Source organism: Python bivittatus, unplaced genomic scaffold, assembly GCF_059951505.1.
Source record: "Python bivittatus isolate LINGU-HERP-01145 unplaced genomic scaffold, Pbiv_v1 ctg000980_np1212, whole genome shotgun sequence".
NCBI classification, from domain to species: domain Eukaryota; kingdom Metazoa; phylum Chordata; class Lepidosauria; order Squamata; family Pythonidae; genus Python; species Python bivittatus.
Genome location: NW_028277125.1, coordinates 61,589,040 through 61,609,156, shown reverse-complemented (window position 1 = coordinate 61,609,156; position 20,117 = coordinate 61,589,040). Strand labels below are relative to the sequence as shown.

General features: G+C 35.3%; 1 protein-coding gene across 4 annotated transcripts in view; it reads left to right on the top strand.

Annotated features, from left to right (window-relative positions):
* Positions 1-20,117, top strand: part of CUNH10orf90 (chromosome unknown C10orf90 homolog) — a 244,980-nt gene that overhangs the window by 25,643 nt on the left and 199,220 nt on the right. The window lies entirely within an intron of this gene.

Here is a 20,117-nt window from a genome sequence, read left to right as displayed (position 1 = left end):
GCAGCCTACTAGCAAAATATCATATTTTTGCTTTTCATCTTAAAATAAGAATAACTTGTTATATCTTGAGGAAACCACCTTGATAGCTTCCAAAGATTGTGCGCAGTTCTTGCATTAACTTCATCCTTTCATTTTGAAGAAGCATTTCAAGTTCTTCCTGCTTTTATCACATCTTCACATCCTTTGAAAACAAAGGCAATTATATATATGTACCACTAAGTAACAAGTGTAGTAAAGAGGCTTTTTAAAAAAATAGTAGTTACAATATAGATGCATGAAACTTTATTTTGGAAATGTAGGCCTAGTACTGAACACAAAGGGAATTTTGGGAAACAAAAGTTAAAATCTTTTTGCTGTTTCCCCCCTTTGTTCATGAATAAATTTGAGAAAATCCACAGATTTTATTTTTAAAAGCAACCAAACTAAAACTATGAAGACATCATCCTGAAAAAAAGTTACTTGTTTCTGAAGTTTTGAATTTGAAGTTTTGAAACTTCATGGATGGAAAAGCCTCCTTTCTGCAGATCTCAAGATCACCATCAACACATAGAGCATAGTGAAGTGTTTAGTGGAGATAAAGTGGAGCTAGGACACATTTCCCTGCTCCTCTTACTTACGTGTAGCCTTAAGGAAAAATGACAATTAAATGATAATGTATTTTGTGGGGAGGCCCCAGCCTGTTCTTCAAGGAAGGGAGAGGAGGAAGCAATATGCTAGGTCAGAGAAGAGAAAGCATGGATACCTTTAGCTCTAATTAAGAGTTGGAAGTACCCAAAAAGTGAAAAAGAAGTCCAGCTAAATTGAAATCAGAAGAATGAAAATCTGATTCAATGGTCTCTCAACTAGAAATGTATAAAACTCTATTTAAAATTATACTGTTATTTTACATGTGTTATATTATACTGTTATTTAGTTGGGTTTTGGTGTGTGTGTGTGTGGTGGGGGGAGTGAGTTTGAACCAAACCTTCAGAGAACCAAACCTGTGCTATTATCCTTTAAAAATAGTTTACTGTTACTGGGAGCAGTTCAGTGCCATCTTGTAGTCAGCCAGAATCCTTATATTTTGGAACCCTTCCTTGTTCTATTCATTTGCAATTGCTGATGTTTGGATTTGAACAGTACTTTCCAGGGTAGATTACCTGCATTTTAGTATTTAAAGGATAACATTAAAAGCATATTTTTATGTTTAACAGATGAACATATGAATTACCATATGTTGTTCAAAGAAAAGGCTATCTGCAAAGGGTTTTTTTTAAACTGAATTTAAACCTGTAACATATTTAAATTAAAATAGTCTCAGAAAAATGGAAATATACCACAAAATACAATTTGATTATTAAAAATTCATCCCCAAATTCACATATTATTCATCTAATTGAATCAATTCAAGTTGTAATCCTAAAGCAGATATGCTTAGAATTTACTCAGCTGAATTCGGTGGGAATATTTTGGCATACACATATACAACAGTCTATCATAAACCTTTTCTTATTTTTAAAATTAGGTCATTTCAAAATTAGGTAGTTCATTGGAGAAAATTTGTTCCATTCAGAAAATTCAGCTCCGTTTTTACAATGCTTGATTCTGCTAATATCCATCACACTTTAATATATTTAATTGTGCCCTTCCCTGAACCAAAACATTGGGTTTATTTCAAGTTACAAATTAAATCAACAGCCATTAGTGCATGCTTATTTAAGAATCACATAGAACACAAATAGCTACAAGCCCAGTCAAGTTCTTGAAAACGTAAAAGCTTGCAACCACATTTTCACTTGATTATAATAAGGATATTGTTTTATATTCCTATTAAATATTCAGTATATTAAATAGGAATATATCTAATATTATGGTTGATATTAGCATAATATAACCTGAAGTTATGTGTTATATTTTGCTTGCTGACTATCCTACAGGATGCATTAACATTCAATTACTCAATTCTTTATCATATTATAAGCTAATTAAACTGATATATCAGGTGGTCAACTTTACTGACTGTGAAGAGAAATTATTTTACCAAGATTTTATTCTACGTAAGCTGGTAGATGAAAAACTGTACCAATTCCTGAAAAATAAATGAATTAGAAATTGCTACTGATGGGATTAATTTGGACAGTTCAAAAATATTTTTAACTCTACTTTTCAGCTGTTTAACACTGATTTGGACCACATAAAATATGGATTTTCATGCTGCAAAGTTTGTTGTTGTTGTTGTTCAGTCGTTAAGTCGTGTCCGACTCTTTGTGACAAAGTTTGCTACTAACTAATAAAGAATATTATCTAATCATTCCTCACTGACTTTAGGATTATTTCTTGCAAGCCTAAATACAGTATATAATTTTTACACTCAGATCAATCTATTCTGAACAGTATTACACATGTATGCTATAATCCTGGAAAATTATGCATTTGTTGCTTCTGCAGTGCCCAAATATGTCTCTGAATAACTTTGTCTAAGATATCTGTGCTGTGTTGAACTCTATCCCTGGTCACTACATGGACATACCCATGTTGTTTCCTTACAACAATGCAGAAGTGGTTTACCATTATCTCCTTCCTGAATATTGGTGGTGGGTTTTTGTTTGTTTGTTTGTTTGTTTGTTTTTTGTTTTGAATTTCCCAGATAAGTCTTCAGTGCTGGGATTTCCTGTTGGACTCCATTTCAAAAACTAACCAGATCCAATCTGTTTAACTTTCTTGAGATCAGCCAATGTTAGCTATATAGTGCCACTTGCTCTAACTATATATCTAGATAGCTACTATTACCTGGAAATAAATATGTTGGAACTTTTAGAAAGGGTTGAATTGGATGTTAATAATAGGTTAAGATTGCGGGGTAAAATTAATGTTATTAAAATGAATATTGTCCTTTTTTGATTTATGTTCTTACAGGTATTCTTATGTTAATACCAAATAAATATTTCCTTAAGGTTAATAAATTCTGTAAGAAATTTATTTGAGGTAGTGGACCACCAAGGTTTGCCTTAGCTAATTTGAGGCTATGATTTGAAGAAGGTGGCTTTAATTTATCTGGTTTACAAAAATATCTTTGGGCCAATATTTTGTTTGCCATCTGCATGTGGAATGAAAATATAATTGAATATTACCCTGGGCTATGTTGGAAAGTTGTTATCTATTTCCTTTGCAATCATGGCAAATGCTTGGAATAATATATAGTAGAAAAGGTGAGTTATTTCCATGAGTGTGTGCAGTGAGAAACCTTTGGGCCATACTGGGAAATAGATTGAGTTTTGATAATAAGACTCATGTATGTTTAACTCTTTGTTTTTAATATAATTTTATTGAAAGTTTTAAAAACAAGAGTAAAAATCAATACAAACTAATATAGAATAGGAAAGAAAAAAGAAAAAGGAAGAAATAAAAGAGAAATCTAAAGTGCAAAAAACAAAAAGAAAAAAGTTGGAAGAAAAATAGAAAAAAAGATTTAAATAAGTGGCTTCTGATCTTCTTTACAGCAGTTACAAGTACAATTATAAATTTACCTCTTTCTTTAAAGTTACATCATGACTCCCTTCTTTCTATAATCTATCCTATCTAATCGTCAAAACCATAGATTGTAAATTATTTTTTTTTCTGTCTTACTCAAAAAATCTATTAGGGGTTTCCAGTCAGCAATAAACATAGATATTATCTTTTCTGTAATCAAAGAGGTCACCTTGGCCATCTCAGCAAGTTCTATCATCTTCACCAACCATTCCTCTGTTGTAGGTATTGCCAAATCTTTCCATCTTTGTGTGTATAATAATCTTGCTGTGGATATCGTATATAAAAACAAAGTTCCATGACTTTTTTTCCAACTGTTTATCCACAGTCCCAAGAGGAAAAGTTCTGGTTTCAGTTGTATATTAATCTTTAAAATCCTCTGAATCAGTATATGCATTTGAACCCAAAATCTTCTAGCTTTTTTGTACATCCACCAAGCATGATAAAATGACCCTTCTTGTTGTTCACATTTCCAACATAGATTTGAAGTACCTTTATACATTCTAGATAATTTTTCTGGTGTCATAAACCAACAGTACATCATTTTATAAAAATTATCTTTAAGATTATAACATAGTGTAAATTTCAATCCTTGCAACCACTATTTTCCCTTTGTCCCATCTGTATATTATAACTAAAAATTTTAGCCCACTTTATATACATTATTTTACTTGTTCTTATGTTTCAAATTTCAATAAAAGTTTATACATTTTAGCAATCATGTGTTTATCATCTGTACACAATTCTGTTTCAGTCAGTCTTAGAATTTCAATACCATAAATTCTTTTGTCAACTTTGAATCTTTCTGATAACTGTAAATAGGAAAACCATTGACAACCATGTCACTCTGCCATGAGTTGTTCTCTTGATTTTATTTTGTATTCCCCTTAACAGAATTCTAGTATCTCACAATATGTTAACCATTTGTGTTTCCCTATTATTTCTCATGTATAAAATATTTCTTGGGCTGTTTTTTCAGGGACAACCTGGATTTGTATCTATTCCATATTCTCAATATGGCACACCTAAACATAGTGATTTTTAAAACCTACATTAACCTTGACTTTATCGTTCCACAAATATCCATATCACCCAAATCTCAGATCATGTTCTTCTAACTCTAAAAGTCATCTAACTCTAAAAGCATCACCCACTCTTTCATCCAAACCAAACAGCAAGCTGCAAAATACAATTTCAAATCAGGTAAACTCAGTCCTCCTCTTTCCTTTGTATCTTGTAACACCTTATATATAACTCATTTTTTCTCCTTGCCATATAAACTTAGATATATCCTTTTGCCACTGTTTAAATGGTGTGTCAGTTCTCAAAACTGGTATTGTGTGAAACAAAAACATCATTTTAGGCAAAATATTCATTTTTATCACAGAAATTCTCCCCAGCAATGACAATTGTAATTTCTCCCATCTTAACATACCTTTTTTAACTTCATTCCATGTCTTTACATAATTATTTTGAAATGGCATATGAATATTTAACTCTTTGGAAAAATTCTACGTTGAAAATTGGTGATAAATCAGTCTATTGGAAAGTTTGGGCAGAAGTTGGTATCATGACTTTAAATCAACTGTTACGTAATGACTGTTTTAACAATTTTTCCCAACCTCAAATTGAATTTTGTCTTCCCAGTTCTCAACAGTGGAGGTATCTTCAACTTAAACCTACTTTAATGGATCAATATGGGCCAGATGCTTTGACCGCTTCAAAGGCATCTGAGTTGTCCTCTTACTTGATGGAATCCATGACAGAATTAAAACCTATAACATATCTCTGTTAAAAGATTAAGAATGTTTTTAAAGTGGATTAAAATCTCCAATAAAACCCAATCAATGGATTGATGTCCTTAAAAATGTTAAAATAGTATCAACAGGCCTGAGATTAAAGTTGATTCATCAAACAGTTGTAATTAGGGTGTACTGGACTCCCCAGATAATGTATTTGAATGGACAAACATCAGTGTTTCTATGTTGGAGGTGTAACAAATTTGAAGGTTCATTCATATGATATAGTCATGTGATCATTTGATATCTTTTAGGGATAGTTATAGTATCTATAACTATAGGGATAGTTAGGGACACACACACACACACATTCATATGAATGGGAAAATCTTTAAAAGTTAAAGATGTTAATGTAATGTTGAAAAATATACCAAACCTTTAGAATGTGTTTATCAGGAATTATGGTTGTATTGAACATAATTTAGCAGGTGGCTAAAAGAATCATATTGAGAAATTAGAAATGTATTATTATTATGTATTATTATTCCTGATGTCAAGGAATAGTTGCTGAAAAAGTGTGTTGTATCTGTTTTGGAAAGGCAATATTTTCTACTGATCAAAGGATGCAGCAAAATGTGTTACTATGGCAGAGACGTTGTGATAGTTTACAATATTATTTTGTACTGAATATCTTATAGTAGCGTATTATTAGTAAACCGGTTCCTATTATATAAGTATAAAATATAACGTAGATTTTTTTTCTCTCTTTTTCTTCTTTCATAGTTTGTACTTTTAGTTTGGAGTTGTCTGTTTTCTCATTTTTTAAAGATTTTTGTTTTTAAGTTTAAAGACTATTTTGTTAACTGTGTATATATAATTTTTTAGAAAAATAAAATTTTAAAGGAATAGCTATTGTTAATTTACTTTGGCCATTTTTTCTGACTCAGTAGGATTTACTTATCAACAGAAACTTACAGGACAGCAGTGACATTATTTTCATCTCTTTCTCCTTCTACTAATACATATTGGGATAAATTATCTGTAATGGCACATAAGAAAGGAGAAATATTTTGTAGAACAATGTGGTTAGAAGAGGCATTTAGGGCATTGCACCTAATGCCCTCCAGTAGTAATGTATGGCTGTGAGAGCTGGACCATAAAAAAGGCTGAGCACCGAAGAATTGATGCCTTTGAACTGTGTTGCTGGAGAAGACTCTTGAGAGTCCCCTGGACTGCTAGGAGATCAAACCAGTCAATCTTAAAGGAAATCAACCCTGATTGCTCATTGGAAGGATCGATAATGAAGCTCAAGCTCAGATACTTTGGTCACCTAATGCGAAGAGAGATCTCTTTGGAGAAGACCCTGATGCTGGGAAAGATTGAAGGCAAAAGGGGAAGAGGACGGCAGAGGATGAGATGGTTAGATAGCATCACTGAAGCAATGAGCATGAAACTGAGCAAACTCAGGGAGGCAGTGAAGGACAGGAAGGCCTGGCGCAATATGGTTCATGGGGTCACGAAGAGTCGGACACGACTTAACGACTAAACAACACCTAATGCCCTTCTCAGTACAGGAATCCAAATTAAAGCATCCCTGACAGATCACTGTCTAATCTCTGCATGAATGTAGTCAGTGAATGGGAGCCCACCACCTATCTAGTTAATTGGTTCCACTGTTGAGTTTTATTATCCTTAGGATGTTTTTTCTAGCATTCATTGGAATCTGCCTCCCTGTAACTTAAATCCATTATTCTGTATCCTGTACTCTGAAACAACTGAGAATAGGTTTTAACCTTACTCTGCATGAAATCTTTTGAGGTATATGAACAGTGCTATCATATCTGCCCCTCTTAGGTACATTTTGTCTTTTCCTTTCCAGTTAATTTACAGATAGCTAGGTAATGGAGGAATTATTAATATACCATCAGTGTTATTAATAAACCACCATAAGCTGAGCTTTCCATTCTCAGAAGACATTCAGCTGTATGAGACTCTTTCCATTATTCACTGAAGCCTTTCCCCAGGTATCTCGTTGTTTAAGCTGAGACCAGGAGGTAATAATTTCAGAATCACTCCAGCCACTAACTTGTTTACATATTCAAGAGGTGACTCAGAGACTAAAGTGAGCCAAAAGAGACCAGGTTGAAAACAAGCAGCTTTTTAATTGGAAAACCTCATGAATTATTTAATGCTTTCAATTGTAAATCAATATTTAAATATGCGGGCTTATATATCAGGAGCCAGTTATTGGTCCCGGTTCTACAATAATGGGAAACTTGCTAGAAACCATTTGAAATTGCAGATAACCTAATTTGGGTCTTCTTTCATAAGTAACATTGTTCTTCAAAATTTCCAAGATTACACTTTAGGGAGCCATCATTCAGGAAGGACACATACCTTGCATTTCTTGCTAATTCACCAAGATGGTTATTTACTCATTTTATTTATTTCAGAAGTTAATCTTTCTATTATATTTATAGTAATAATCCTGTGCAGTTTAAGAATTGACATAAGATCCATTGTAAACCTAATACTGCCTTTGTAAAGTCTCTTCCACTTTTGCACTATAGGAGTAACTATAAACCATAGTTATTTTCAGAAGACAAAAGCTCAAAACTGAATATATGTTGCATGAGGTGGGGCAGGAAGAATGGAATGATTATTAGAAACCTCATTAATTAGATTGTATGTACAGTAGATAATTCTGTATGTACAGCTGAATGTACAGGAAAATGCTTTTATTCTATGGTTCTATTTATGAACTAGAAACTACTATTCTTTGCAACTTTTGGATCTCCAGAGCTAAGAATGGGATTGGCACTGCCAGTGGTAAGCCCATATGTTTAATAAGGGTATACAACATACCCTTATTAAATAGATTAATAATTAATAGATTCAGGGAGGTGCAAATTGCCTATATACTAAGAGGTAGGAAAGATAAAAGGTTCCAACTATGTACTAGGTAGAACAGTGACAAAATATCCCTAAGATATGATCATACTTTAAAAATAAGTGACTATTTTTTCTCATTATTGAGGATAGGTTTCCTTGATGCGTCTATTGCTCTGACAAAAAATCCATAGGTTTTCCTGATGATTTAATTATCCAAATATATGTTTGACAGATACAGCAGTTATTAAAACTATCATCCAACTACTTGCCATCCAAAAGAATATCAAAAATCTATTTCTGTAACTATAACATAGTGTACTGACTCTTCTATATCCTCAGGATGGTGAACAATAATTCAGATTCTTAGTAGTAAAATTAATACACTCTTCTCATTAAGAAAATGGGAATAGTTTTGGTAACTCATGATGGGGAGGAGCAGAATTTCGATTCTCTAGGATACCTAATGCGAAGAGAGATCTCTTTGGAGAAGACCCTGATGCTGGGAAAGATTGAAGACAAAAGGAGAAGAGGACGGCAGAGGATGAGATGGTTAGATAGCATCACTGAAGCAATGAGCATGAAACTGAGCAAACTCAGGGAGCCAGTGAAGGACCAGAAGGCCTGGCGCAATATGGTTCATGGGGTCACGAAGAGTCGGACACGACTTAACGACTAAACAACAACAACAAATTTGATCATGGTATCTTTAAGAAACTTCCAGACAACCTGAGACAAATGCAACAGCCAACAAAGAAGATGAACATGGGAAATTAAGTCCTACAGTAATAGGTATTCATCTTCCATTTATGGTTGTACCAAGCTTTGCATGGTATGTCAAGGGTCACACTCCAAAAGTGAACAGAAAAAGGGGGCTTCAGGAGCTTTGAGATCTGCAATGCTTGAGGCACTCATTTTGCCACATAAAAGCTGCTAAATAGGATGTAAAAAAATAAAGGGCCCAAATATTAGCCCCATGTACTTTAGAGGTACCCTGGAGTCTTCAAGTTGCTAGCAAGCCTCATGCAGGCTGTACTTTTTCTACCCTATCCTAGAAGGAGAGATTGAGGGAACTGAGTGTGTTAACCTTGAGAAAAGAACACTGGGAGGAGATATGATAATAATTTTCAACTACCTGAAGAACTGTTAGAACTAGTTATAATGTTCTTAAGTTACAGAAAGGCAGATTATAACTGAATGTTAAGAATAATATAAAAATTACAGAATTTTAATAGTGTAACCAATTATCAAGGGAGGTGTTGGGCTACCTTTGTTGGATGTGTTCAATGGAAGGTTGATTGCCTGGGTTGAGCACGGTGGTCAATAGTCTATACCAGTGTTTCTCAAACTTGGCAACTTTAAGATGTATGGACTTCAGCTCCCAGAATTCCTCAGCCAGCCATGGTTTAAGCAATCCTTTCCAACTCTATGATTTTATGACTCCATCCTTACCAAATTTTAGAAAAACAGTATAGATTGATAAGTACCATGTCAGGATTTTCTTTCTCATGGGAAAGGATTCATCCCGTTATCTTTACAACAATAACAAATAATATTTTGGCTATAGAGATCATGTGAAAAACACCTGTTATTGTGTGTTGGGTATTGTGCTATTTACTGCCACCTATTGGCGTGTGTATGCTAGGTACCCAGTGGGGGTGGCATATTGCTATAATACAAGGTGAGGAAAATGTTCAGCCTCTCAGAGTAGTTGTTAGTTGTTTTTGTGTTAGCCACTATGTAGGTTTTATGGGCTACGTAGTTGTAACAAATTACCAAGTAGTGTACCTCTTCTCTAAGAGTTTGTAGCTAGAGATTTTGTTAAGCTTGTGTTGCTAATAAGTCTTGGATGCTACAATATAATGAGAAGATGTGTTTTTCTTTATATTTTGTATATTTGCATTTTATGGAGTTTTTGCATTTTTATCAATAAACACCAGTTAGTATATATTTTTTGACTGGATTTCTTTGGGAAACAAGAAATGGACATTGCATTGTGTTTGCTTTCATGGCTAATATTTTCCTGGAGTTTTTGCTGCGCTCTGCACAAACAGGAGTGTTTGTGATTATCACTCTGCTCGACATACCATTGGGATTTTAACACTTTATGTTTATTTAAAATTCAGTTTTAAACTGTGGGGGTTTTGGTAGTTTCCTTCTTGGTTATTTGTGAAGCTTTTAGAATAAGGTTGAATTATGCTTCATTCTGGTAGGTAGAAGGTATGATTTTTTTTTTTAATTTAGCTGTAACTGAACTATTCATGTTTTAACTGAAAAGTTTACTTCACTTTCAGTGTGACTGCACCCAGAATAAAATTCCACTGTATTCTGCTGTAATCTTGCAAATTACATGGTGCTTAGGTCCAGAAAGCTGTGAATGCTGTTTAGACTGGTAACAACTTTCACAGCTAATGTCCAGCTTAGCCTTGGTAAACATTGCAGAGAGTTTAGAGATTATCTGTACCACAAGTATACTAAGAAATGAGAGGCCTTATCTTTATATTGTGTTTGTAACAAGTAACTGCTATTGTCAATATGGATATTCATGTGCATTTATAAATTGCTTTTCAGGGCCTTCCCTCATCTTTCTCAAGGATATGATTGCTTTTTACCACTGACAGTTCAGCATGCAGTACTATCTGTTGAGTTGTCAACCGTCTCTAATACTATTCTGTGCTTTGTATGTGAGATGCAGCTATTCACTAGTCCTGTGTGGCATTTACATGTTACAAAAGACTCGAGAATAAGTCCAGATGTAGTTGCACCTTGGCCTAAAACCATATTTAATCACAGTTTAATCAGTTAACCATTACTGTGTAAGAACATAGCCATGTTCTTACATGGATTCTGGAGTCTATGCATCTGAACATATACATCTTTACAAACACCCATTGATGACAGTGTGGATTTTTCAGTTGTTAGGAATTATTTTCTGAATAAGAAAGACACTGTCTATTGATATCACAAGTGCATTTCTTTTTCAAATGCCTGGTTGAATGCATCCTTGTGAATGATAGCACTCTTGGTTCAAGGATATGTTTTCAATAAACCTTAAGAGGAAATGTGAACCTGAATGAGGACAAACGTCTTCCAATGTTGTTTGCGGGAGGGGAGGGACTCAGAGGGATCATGTAAGGTTGCTAGGAAACAGACATAACCAAAGCTTTAAGAGATTTTCACTTACTGTTCTTTCATATTATTCGGGGCAGTGTTTAAATTGTGACTGCATGTCATAAACACTATACAGTAAAAGGTACAACAAATATGCCCCTCAGAGTTTCTTAAGGAAGTACACACCATAGCATGAAAGGTGGATAGTATGAATCCATGTGCATTCACTGTAATTTCTGAGTATATCTTTAAATAGTGAGAAGTGATGTCAGCTTGGCTAATCGAAATATGATTCAACTTGATTTTATTTGTTTAGATTTGTTTGTCTAGTTTTTTTTAATCCCACCTTCGTTATTTTTATAAATAACTCAAGGTAGCGAACATACCTAATACTCCTTCCTCCTCCTATTTTCCCCACAACAACAACCCTGTGAGGTGAGTTGGGCTGAGAGAGACCGACTGGCTCACAATCACCCAGCCGGCTTTCATGCCTAAGGCGAGACTAGAACTCTCAGTCTCCTGCTTTCTATATTTAATTCTTTTCTGCATCTTTATCTCCTCCCTAGCCCAGGACTGAGCAGGGTTACCAACTGGGCTGCAAAAATCCAGGCCACCACTAGTAGCACCAAAGTGACATTTTTTTTTATCTTCCAGACTTTTGCAGCCATATCTAATAGCTCTGCTTACAATGTTGGGGTAACAAAATAGGTCAAGGGTCCTATTGGTATATGGCCTTGTATATCACTTTCCTCATGCAACCAAGGAAAACTATTTGGATGTACAATGAAGGACTTCTCAGTATTCTCAGCAAGAATTTAACAGAGATAATACTTTTGCAGAATATCGATCAGAGCAGAATGTCCAAGCAAAATGCACTCTGTCTCCTCTGTTGGTTTCCAAGTAGAAGCAAATTACCTTAAAAACATAAACAGCTGTAATTTATTGTACAATGTATCATTAATTCAGTATTATCAGCCTGGTGCTTTTATTTATTTAGGACATTTATATGCATTGGATTACATGGAGTTGTGGTCCATAAATCTAGAGAGCGCCAGGTTGGGGAAGCAGCCTTGATTCTTAAAATAAGTCAAATGAAGAATTACATACCACCAGAGGTCACCATAATCTTATATTGAATATATTAGAATGGATAATTAAACCTGACCTGCAGCTTGTGTTTTCTAGCAGCAGGGTCAGAAGGGGAGATGATATTTCAGTCTTTCACATATATTCTCAAAGTTGTCAGAAAACTATTGGATGCACAAGACTATTTTTTCCAGATCTGATATCCTCCAGACGTGTTAAATTACAGTTTTCTTCAATCCTAGACATCATGGTTAATGGACATCCTGTCTAAATATGGTAGATATCCTAGACAAATGTATTTACAGAACACCAGGATGGAAAGGTTACAGTAGATTAATTGGATACTGTACATACAGTCATTTCCTCAAGAACATATTAATCAGAATTGTTTATGGATGATGGCAGTCACACATTGCCATATTGTCTGAAAATCGAGCCTCTGGAAGATATCAGTTAAATTTTGCAGAATGACAATTCACATATTGAGCTGACATTGATCATGGAGTGAATGATGACAGTGTTTCTTTTAGGCATTATACATATGAAAAGGTCTATATGTGGATAGAAGCAGCCAGAATATGCCTCAGACCCCACGCCAGCCTTATCTGGCTTCTCTGGCTCTACCCTGAAACATTAGGTTTGGATATCTGAACTGGGGAAGACTATGTGAATAGATCAGAATGGGAATTCTGTGTGATTGGAAAGTTTTGTGGACATTGGCAGTAGATTCAATAGCACATAGCCCACAGTTATGTGTAAAGTATGGATGAATCAACTGTACAAAAGCCTATAGGATAAAAATTCAAAATTATTGTAGCAGAATCATAAATATTGGCCAAGACTGAAATAATGTCTTAAGAAATCAGACCCAACAATCGTAATAGGCTACTTATAACTATGATAAACAGAGCATACCCAGGTGCTCACCATGACTTAAGGCTGAGGCCGATTCTAAAGATAAATGTTCAGATTTAGAACAAATCATATGGTGTTATTAACCCTCACTATTGAGGATCCAAAGCATCCATGAAAAATCTTGAGATTGGAAATATGTAGTGAAACCCTGCCCTGAGAGATTCTCACCCATGAAATCCTGATATTGGACCTACACTCTCCAGAGATTTTTTTTTTTGCTATTCCTTTAATACTGCTTAAATGCTATTTTCCCATTAACTGTTATTTCTCTGGTACTTACTACTTTCACCTTTACTGCTATTCCCCATGAACTGTTACATTCCCACGGGATGTTTCATGATTTTTTTCATTTTTAGTTGCTCATTTTATTTTTTTCATTTATTTTAATTTAATCAAACACTATTATTCAAAAGTCTGTTTCCCCACTGAATACTATTTTTCTAATGCTTTCTACTTCATTGTCATTTCCCACCAACAAGTTTTCATTGTGTTGTCCCTCACAAAAATCTAGTCGTTTTATCTCAGGCATATATCCTCACCATTTTGGGCCATGTTCACGTGTCATGCTACTTCTTAGAGAAAAAAATCTAATTCACATATAAATGATCATGTAATAAGCAAAGATATGGTATCCAGACAAGCTTGAGCTCTGGAATTGATCAACCATGTTATGGGATTATAATAGTGGCCAGGCAAATGCATGTGAAAAGTTGGAATGGAAATGGAGAGACCTAGGTTCAAGTACAGCCTTAGCTATGGAAACACTCTGGATGCCTTTGACCCACTCATGATCTCTGAGCCCAACCTACTTCACAAGACAGTCATGGGAAGAACTGAAATTGGAGCAGGAAATATTTGGTATGCTACCTTGAGCTTTTGGAAGATACTAATCTATAAAGTAAACAGGGGAGGGCACTCCTTGTTCCCCAGCAATTTGTATCCTTAGGTATATCACCTTTGTATTTGTTAGCTGTTTAGCTGCATTTAGCTAACATGATAGGTTTTATGTAATTTATCTTTACTAAATGTGTTGAATCCCCTTTTTATATGCATCAAAGAATCAAATTCAGAATGCCAGAAACCCTGGGGAAGGAGGGAAGGAAGGAAGGAAGGAAGGAAGGAAGGAAGGAAGGAAGGAAGGAAGGAAGGAAGGAAGGAAGGAAGGAAGGAAGGAAGGAAGGAAGGAAGGAAGGGAGGGAGGGAGGGAGGGAGGGAAGGGAGGAAGGAAGGAAGGAAGGAAGGAAGGAAGGAAGGAAGGAAGGAAGGAAGGAAGGAAGGAAGGAAGGAAGGAAGGAAGGAAATAGTGGGAATAATTCCCTCATGCTGTGGACTTCTAATCTGCAAAGGCATCCATGCATACTAGAATTCAAGCTCAGTGCCAACATCTTCGTTGGATGCACAGGTACCTCTGCAAATTAGACATTTGCATCACAATTTTGGAGGGGTGGGGAGGAGTCTTATTTTTCATGTAATGTCTTTATTGAGCTAGAGAACATAGTGTTCAGAATCACCCATTTTGTTTTTTAAGTCAACAGCAGCTATAGAGTGACTCAGATCAAATCTGAACTATAACACAAAAGAAGGGACAGATTTCCCTGTGCCATTTTTCTGATTAAATACTGCATACATACAACTGCTATTTTCTGTATTGAGAAAAAAATACAGGACCTACAATGGCTGATTCATATGGTAATTAGAACATTTGTGCAATTCACTATGAAGGCAGATGCAGTTTCAAGTGGTCTTCATGAGACAACCTTATTGTCCTAAGGGAGCCTCATTTACCAAAAGTATTTTCTGCCCAGTTTAGTTATTGCTATCACTTGTGTATAATGAAGTTTTTCACATATTGCATATATGAGGTAATATAAAATGGAAAGCAGATATAAACTAGATGTGGTGGAGATAAAATTAAAATAGGCCACCTGCACTGGATTTCACAGCCGGCTTGAGAAAAGACTCTCGTAATGTGATATGTTTGTATACTGATCATTTGAGGATCTAATATTTATATATTTGCAAGCTGGGTACATAAAACATTATGGCTTTCCCATATTCAAGAATGAAAATTGAATTGTTCAGCAAATGTGTGTCTGCAGTACATTACAGTGTGCATCAGTGAACACTTAGTTGTGACTGCCTTTCATGATCTTTTAGAAATGTTTATTTCTAAGGGAAGAGAGAGTATAGAATACAATGGACATTTATGAATGGAATCCCTGCTAGATCAGTATTAACCAGGAAGCATACAGCTAGTGCAATTATATTTGTAATCCTAGAATTTTCAGTTATTGCTATATATTTTTAAATAATGTGCTCCAACTGGTACATAATTAGGTCTTTTCACAAATCCTGGTCATACATTCATTGGATGTGTGATATGGGGAGGTGGCACCAATTAGTCATTATTTATTTATTCATTTATTTATTCAATTCAATTTGTATACCATCCAACTCCCAATGACTCTGGTCAGTTCACAAAAAAAAAAAGCCTGAAAAACAATGGCCAAGCAGTTGATGTTGGAGATTCATCTAATCCTGGTGAATATTTATATTTTATTTATTTATATTTTGAATTTAGACACTGCCCATCTCACAAATATGCAGATGATGGGGATGTTGTCAAAGGGCCATGTTGTCTTTAAGTTTGTAACTCATTGGTGCGATTCTGCTGTCCTCTCACTCATTTATTAAACACACCATGTGTAATATAATTTGTAAAAGACAGCATTCTAACTTTGAAAGTCAACAGTTCCCATTCTTATCTACACATGAACTTATTAGGATATATAAATCATTCTAAATTTACCCCATATCAAATTTTCCTCAAATTATGGAAAGAAAAGCTGCCAAATTTGTTTTTGTACAGTTTTCCTAACATAATCATTTTGTATGCATCTTTGCTGGTTTTATGTAAACCTAATTTCCAAAGTCAATATAAAACAACAGTCAACAATAATTTCAAAAATTAAAATATCCATCTAATGGTAACATACAATGTATTAAAATAACTCAGTTCAAAACAGAGCAGTAAACAATAAACATAAATAATAAGTGTAGATAATGAATTCTCAAGTTAGATCCCAAATGAAATCTAGAACAGCTCTGTCTTTGCCATCTTTCAAAAAAAGTATCAAGGAGAAGGTTAATCTAACTTTCAGAGGGATACTGTTTTGTAGGACAGACACCATTATAGAAAAATATGCCTTGAATCCCCTTACTTCACACAACTGGGACCACTAGCAGCTCTTTCTGGCACGAATGTATTAGGTAGGTTGATTCTGGTTGAACATGCCAGTACTGCAGGTTCCAAGGCAGATATGTTGTATTAAGACCAGCATTTTGAATTACACCTGGAACCTGACTGCAAGCCACTGCAGTGTCCACAGCACAGGTTAGTACGGTGACAATGAGCACCAGGCCAACAATTGTAGTTTGTATCAATTGCCATTTTCAAGTGGTCTTCAAAGGTGGCCCAATATACAGCACCCACTGCAGTAACCCAAGCAAACAGTTACGAGGGTATGAGTCACTGTTGGGAAATCTTCCTCCTTCAGGTAGGAGGTAAGACTGACTATTGACAGTAAGGGAATCAGCAGTCAAAATTATGCTGCAGACTAGCATTTTGTGGAGTGGCAATAAAGGTCTTGGTAAAGATATTCAGATACCATTATGTGTCTATACCTACAAAGATCAGAATCATGCAAGCAATGGTTTACTCTGTGACACTCTATGGAAACAAAAGTGGGGACTTTGAAGAAACAGGATAGGAAGAGTATTGAAGCTTCTGAACTTTGGTGTTGGGGCAGACTCCTGAGAATACTGTGGACAACCAAGAAAATAAACCAATGAATCATCAAACAAATCAACCCAGGGTTCTAACTTGAGCTACTGTAATGGTAAGTGGGAATGACCTTGGGAGACAGGGGGAAGAGTTGCTCCCTAGGGAATGTTCAGATAAGAGGAGGCATAGCCCACAGCTGCATAACGGAAAGAGAAAAAAACTCAGAAAGGAACCTCCCTAACTTATCAGGCTGTAAAACAGATGGTGGGAGATTTGTACTTTCAGACTTGCAAGATTCTGTTAATTTAGCCTTACAATAAAGTAGAATTAGCTAAGCTGGTTGTGGTTCCTATCTGGTCTACCTGAGAAGGCTGACAAGCACAAATGATCAGGCTCAAATTATCCTACTTCAGACACATTATGTGAAGACCTAGTTCTCTAGAGAAGACTCTAATGCTGGGAAAATTGGAAGGAAAGAGGCAAAGAGGATGACGAGCAACAAGGTGGATAGACTGTCACAGTGGCAATGAGTGACTATTGGAAGACCTGAAAGACCAGGCTACGGACAAATCATCATGGAGAAAATATATCAATGTAGTCACTAAGAGTCAACACTAACTTGATGACACATAATCAGTCAATCAATTATATGAGGGGCATCTCTTTGGCCATCATAAGAAACAAAATGCTGGACTGAAATAGGCCAGGAGCACTGTAAGTACAACTATGTACAAACATCAGATGTTTATGGAACAACTAGGAATCCAGTAATAAAACTAAGAATTTTATTAAGCCAAATTGATTTCTGGGATTATTTTCTGCCCCAACGTCCCTTAATTCTCATACACAGAGATGGGTCTGAAAACTCCACCATATAACAATGTGCAATAGAATATTTCACATTGTAAACTTTGTGAGAAATAGGTGAAGCATATATATTACCTTCTGGCATTTGGCAGAAAGACGAAATGTATACTTGACTCATCTGCCGTAGAGATTGTTGGAAGATTCTGTCCATAGAAAAGAGTCAGTGGGGAGAAATCTTTAATCAGGCCATCTTTGAGGCTTTCTGGTATATCAGCTGCAGCAGGATTGCTTAACCTTCCAGGTTGCTAATGGATATAACACATCATTAGACCCAGCAGGGAACATCATAAGGTTAATTAATTCCTACTTATTCTAGTTTCTATTCAATGTAATGAATAATAACTTCGAATGTTTCAGATTCTGTTTTTCTTTCTCAAAGTGATTCACTCAGGTCTTATATACTGTAGAGCCATTTTGCAATTAACATGCAGATTTTTAAAAATATAAATAGCATCAGGTTGATGTATGTTTGCATGTGGAAATAATTAGGATCACAGCAACAAGAGAGGATGAATTTAACATTTCCTTCTTTCCTATAACTCTGGATAAAATTTCATTTCCAGTATGCCATTTTAATTGGGAGGAAATGCACCATTCAAAGCAAATACCAGCTATAGAATAAGATTCTTCTCAGGAGAGCAGACATTAGGAAAAGGTTAATGTTATTGATTGATTTATTGATTTATTGATTGATTTGATGCTGCCCAACTCCAAGGCAACTCTGGACAGCTCACAATAAACATGCATGTAGGACAACTGGATATAGGGAAAGTAGAAAAATGCCGTGACGCCACCTCCCCTCCCATTCTTGTACGCCTGTTAATCTTGTTTTCTTATGCTCATGTGTTGAGCATAAACGGGAAGAAACATGGAGAGAGAACTTGCCATAGGACTTGCTCCTCTTTGCATTTATGATTGCTGTGTAAATAATTTGTTTAAACAATTTTGTATAAGATATATCTAAGTTCTTAGGAAGTATTAGCAGCAGATAAATGCTTGACTGAAATTTAAAGATGAAAGTTGAATATGCTGATCTCTAATGTCATTAATCATTAGTAACAACAAAATAACACAGAAGATAGGGTTCTGTTCAGTTCTATACTATAAAATAATTCTGATTTTACTAATTCTTGCTGCAACTCGAAGAACTGCAGCTGCTGCAACTTTCACAGAAGGCTCGGAACATAGAAGAATCAAATGTTAGATGCATCCAAGTTAATGCTCTATGTGTTAAAATTATAAAATCTAGTTCAACTCAGTTCATATTTTTAACCAGAGAATGAGAAGATGCAGATTTTTTTGTCACATGAACAGAAAGATAGAAAACAACAGTGATAACTATAAACACTACCTCAAAGCTACCCAGGAAAAATTAGAACTGAGTTATTTTCAAAAAGATGATTGTGTTGGGAAGGATTGGGAAAATGTAAACAACTAAATAACTTTTATACTGCTGTAGGCTTTCATAGCTAGTGTCAGCCAAGAACCAGCTTTCTTGGACTCCCATAACATGGACCAGTCAGAGACCAACTTGCCAGGTACAAGTACAAGAGCCCAGTCAGTCCCCTGCAGTTCAGTTGCCTGTGAACCATACACTACAAAGCAGCTTACCCTGTCTCTGAAGATGGCAGCCAAATCAATGGCTAAGTTCACATATTGCACACATGGAATTCACATATTGCCTGGGATTCTTTTGAGCTTGAACCTGATGAAGCGGTTAAGGTGCTCCATAGTACGAGTGCCAATTTGTGGGTAGGACCATGCCCCTTCAGTCAGCAGGATTTGGAAGGTGGTCAGTGACTCTTTAAGGAAGATGTAGCCATACTTGCCTTGACAAACAGTGCTACACCCTTCTTGAAGCAGCTCTCTCTCAAACCCACCATATCAAACAACTTCTACCCAATCCCCAGTCTTCCCTATGGGGGGGAAGGCTGTTGAGATTGTGGTAATTCAATTACAGAGAGTCCTAGGGGAAAGGGTTAATCACAGTACTATTTCAATAACATCAATTTTTTAAATTTATAGATAATATTATTTCTATCCCTTCAGCACACAACAATTTGAATTATATATTTAAAAAGCAAGCGACCTTTATATTTCCTTTTAAACTGGAGTCCATTGATTTTTTTAGATTTAAACATTTAAAATGCAGCTGGGTATTAGTAGATATTTTATAATATTAACAAAGGCACCAATGAGAAATAAAATGTAAGATTGCC